General features: G+C 36.8%; 1 pseudogene; it reads right to left on the bottom strand.

Moving 5' to 3' along the window:
• Positions 1–480: 480 nt before the first annotated feature.
• On the bottom strand, positions 481–1,090 carry LOC109676460 (olfactory receptor 7D4-like; annotated as a pseudogene).
• Positions 1,091–4,793: the final 3,703 nt, after the last annotated feature.

The raw sequence follows: 4,793 nt of genomic DNA, 5'->3' as shown, positions 1-4,793 counted from the left end.
TTACAGTTGCACAAATACCATAGAATATACTTAAAGTTGGCTACAAGTACCATCATGATTTCTTAGCATTTGGAGTTATCATACAGGCTGTCTGTCCTTATGTGTAATGCTGTACATAACTATCCCTTAACAAAAAATGAACATGAACATTCAACAGGATAATTTTTTAGGAAATCACAACAGTATTTGTTGTGATAAGTGCTTTAAATATTGAATGAGAAATATGAAGAAACCTATACAAAAATGAACACACACGGAACATTTAAGACCATCTAAGGAGAAGAAATATTTTAAAGGAAGAACTGAGGAAGCTAGTTAGAAGAAAAAAACACAAACACATATACAAGCCATGTAATAGGTGCTTCAGCAATAGAAAATGAAAAAGCATGTCTTTCAGAGGAAAAAAAAGAGCAGGATAGGTACACTCACAGGCTGGTATAGAGATTGTAATTTCCACTTAATTTGGAGTTTACTTTTCCCTCAAATACAAAAGAATGCTCTGCTGAGGAGTCTATCTAGTGCTTCCTTCACATCCTTGTCTCTCAGGGTGTAGATGAAGGGGCTCAGCATGGGGTGACCACAGTGTACATTGCGCAGGCAAACATGCTTCTATGGGAAGATAGTGTTACTGCAGAACTGAGGTAAACACCAAGTCCTGTTCCATAGAACAAGAAGACCACACAGACATGAGACCCACAGGTGGAAAATACCTTATACTTGCTTGCAATGGAGGACACCATCAATAAGGAGGTGAAAATATTAGAGTAGGAGGAGAGGACCTCAGTCACAGGAAACACCATCAGGACAACTGACACATACAGACAAATGATATTGACGAAGGCATCTGAGCTGGCCACCTTGAGAATTTTCTGAGAAAATTCACAGAAAAATGTGGGATTTCAGTGTCTACAGTGAAGGTCAGTTCTTGCATCAGTAGAAAGTGAAGCAGGGAGACCCAGAAAATGATGATCTATGACATTAGAACAAGGAGATCACAGAAGTGAGGGTTCATGATTATTGTGTAGTTTAGGGGATGACAGATGGGCACAAAGTGGTCAAAGGGCATCAAAGTCAGTAGGAAATTATCCATTCCAATAAAAAACATAAATAAGTACATGTGAGTGAGGCACTCTAGGAGATGTCTTTCCTCTGTTCCTGGATGTTCACCAGCATCTTTGGAACTGTGGTGGAGGTAAAACAGATGTCAATAAGAGGTAATTCAGAGAGGAAGAGATACATGGAGGTATGGAGGTGAGAGTCAGAACTGGTGGCAAGAATGATGAGCAGATTCCTGAGCACTGTGACCAGGTACATGGATAGGAACATTACAAAGAGAAGTGGTTGTACTTCAGGATCATTTGAGTCCCAAGAAGAGGAATTGGGATACTGATGTATGGTTTTCCTCTTGCATGACACTGGTTTTTCTCTTTGAGAGACAAGTAAAAGTTCAAAAACATCCACCTGTAACTCAGGTAGTGATGACCAATGAATACCCATCCTTACCTTCCATATTTCCTAACATTACAATGGCTCACATAGCCAAGAAATACCTTATTTTAATTTTAAATAGTCACAAGTTTCAAAATTTGCAAGTATATATTGTTTTAACTCCCATCTCTTGACTTCCATCTTTCTAAATTTATGATTTTTGGAATATTGGAAGTCATTTCATGTGTTTTCCCTTATAATCTTCATACTTTGCTAATTTCCATAGCTCTACAGTAGTAATATTATATGGATTTAGAGCTTACATAATCAAAATTCTTGACTTGGCACTTCCTAGTAATATAATAGCTCTCCCTAGGTGTCTTCTTTTACCTTGCAAATGTGATTATTGCTATTCTTTTGTTTTGAGGGTTAAATGTGTTCCACTATGGTAGAAATATTAATCAGTGATAGTTCTTTATTATTATTATTATAATACTGTTAATGAAGATTTAGATATATTATTATCCCAATCCTCTGAAAATATTTTTATTTGAAATTGAGTATTTGGGTCAAATTTTCTGGAATAATATTTTGTCCAACAGCTAAACACTTGTGTGAGCCTCAGGAGGTACAAATACTTTACTACTCAAATAGCACTAGTAAATATCACTACAAGACAGGATTGAAAACATTAATTATATGATACAATGATACCATTGGTCCTGACACAAACAATGGGCATTTTATAAATATGAACTTCTATTCTGATCATAAGATTAAATCTGTTGTTCATGCCTATCATTCACAAACATACCCTGTAATTGAAATAGCAATCAACTTTTGGATTTTGATCACTATAAATAGAATGGATACATTATTTCTTTTGACTGACATGCAGCATTTCTAATTAAGAAGCTAACAATGCCTTCTCTTTCCAGAGAATGTCTTCTAGTTGAATTCTTCTAAAGATTGTGGGGTACATACAAAAGTGGAAAAAGCAGTACCACATTATCTTTTAAATAATAAAGTATAGTGCAGTTCTAGAGTTTATGCTCTTTAATTTGTATATATTATTTTAAAATCAGCATTTAATGAACAAAGCTTATGTTGTATGGGTTTGATTAAAATATTCATGGTTTATATAAAGCAAATGATCTTAAAATATTAAAAAATGTAACAATTGAAAACACATTGTAGCAAGAAAGGGGAGGCTAGAAAAGAAACAGACATTGTTTTGACAACGTGACAAGGGTAGGGGATGGCAAAATAGAGGGATAAAACTTAAAGAACTGGAGCATGAAGTTCACATAGCACTAGGGAAATTAAATAGCCAATGAAGTCACATGCAGCCTTATGTGGTTTGAGCTTTGCTTTTTGCTCCTGTAACCTATTTCCAAGGGTATATTAAGTGAGACCCCTTTGTTTTGGGGGCTCAGATTTTGGACATGAATCTGCTGGGTCTGTCCCAGCACAATAAATGTTGCTTCCTGCTAATCTGCCTCTGAGACTCCTATTTCAGCTCATAATTTCTGACAACATAACTTGGGGGCTAGTCCAGAATTATGAGAGATGGTAAGTTATCACCTTCTGTGTCACTGAAGTGCATCCCCTGAACCACTGGGAGGAGATCCTACCATGAACCAATGGACAGCTTGATCCAGAGGGGGTAATCATCTTCCTAGGGAGTAGGAGCATCGCTCTTCATACTGGTAAGATCCCAGGTTCGAATTCAGGCCTGCCTCAGGAGGCCAAAGGGGAGTCTGATCACCTCCCAGAGACTGATAGTAACTGCCTGTTGGGGTACAACCATGTCTCTTTGGTGTAAGGAGTGGAAGTATTTTGCCTTGTGAGAATGTATAAAACTGCAAGCCTGAGATGCTGCCCAGCTGTGAAGTGAGAGAGGAGTCCTGATCTTTGGTTCCGTGGTGAACTCATAAGATCAAGGGTGAACCCCAATGGGGCCTCCAGTCTCACTAGGGCCAAAGAGTTGCCTAATTCCCGACAAGGGGAGTGGCAGGAGATGGACAAAGTGTGTGCTTTTCCATAACCCCTCCCACTCTGTTTCTGTCTGGCAATCTGGCAATGGGAGGAAATGGGTGTAAATCAGAGTAAGAACACTCCCTTGGACAGTATGATTAATAACTTTAAAAGAGGATTTAATGGATACTATGGAGTTAACTCTTAACAAACTAAACATCCTTTGTAAATTAGATTTGCCTACTTTTGGTGTAGGATGGATCCCAGAAGGGTCAGTAGATAAAACTGTGATTAATAAAGTTTACAGAGTAGTAATAATAATAATAATAATGAAACCCTAACACTGAGGAGAATGAGAAAAACCATTAGACTAAAACTGGTCTTCAAAAACCAGACTCTGTTTTTTATTTAAATTCATGTACCAATTTATTGGGTAGATGAAGGAAAATTCAGAGACTTTCAGTCTTGATGGATAGCTTTTTTGCTCCAGTTTGCACATCTTTACCCAAAATGGGCATCCTGAAGGTTGATTCAGGCTCAGCACTAACTGAACTCTTATAAAAATTAACACATGAAGGATGCACTTGCACTGATGCATAAGATCTCGTATGACTTGAAAGAAAAGGAATGTGTAAAAGGGTTGTGAATGTAGCAAAGGGAAATGGGAGAATGGAAACAAAGTTTGGATAAGGTCTTCATGGGTAAAGTGAAGAGAGAGAGAGAGAGGAGGAAAACAAAAAAAAGAAAAAAATGAAATGTCATAAAATGTTTGGGAAAAAAAGGAAGAAATGTTTAATACAGTCCTTCAGTTGAGTTTTTATATCTTAAAAATAAAAAGTAAGTAGAAAACAATTTAGAATTATTAAAATATGACAGAAATATTGAACTTGCTGTCACCTTTACTTCTAGGGAGCAAAAACAGGAATAACCTAACTAAAGGGGTAAAAAAAAAGAGCAACTTTGTTGTTGGAAAAAAACACTGTTCCAAAATGTTGGTGCAGTAAACTTGTTGTGTCATTGAGACAGTCATGAGATGCTTAGGCTTCCCTTGCTAATGGCTAGTCAGATTATGCATCCGTCTAATGGCATACTCACAGTTTGTGTGTATACATAAACCTTGAAAACAGTTCTTATTATGCAGGCAATGTAAAAAATATTACTCGGTTTTATTTCTACTTTTAAGAAAACAAGTTATTAATCTTATTTCAATCAGGTCTCACTAAAATGCAGACATTCAGGGGTTAACACTCTGCCTCAGAGCAGAGGAGAGAGAAAAAAGAAAAGCGGGCACAACCTGCAACAAAAAATCTTGGAATTTGGGTAGTTAAAGAAATGACCTTTCATGTTTCATTCTGCCATAAATACAATCCCAAACTAAATTCTGTCTA

This window comes from Castor canadensis, chromosome 14 (assembly GCF_047511655.1).
Source record: "Castor canadensis chromosome 14, mCasCan1.hap1v2, whole genome shotgun sequence".
NCBI lineage: Eukaryota > Metazoa > Chordata > Mammalia > Rodentia > Castoridae > Castor > Castor canadensis.
Note: the sequence above shows the minus strand (reverse complement) of the source record. Positions and strands in the feature narration are given on the sequence as shown.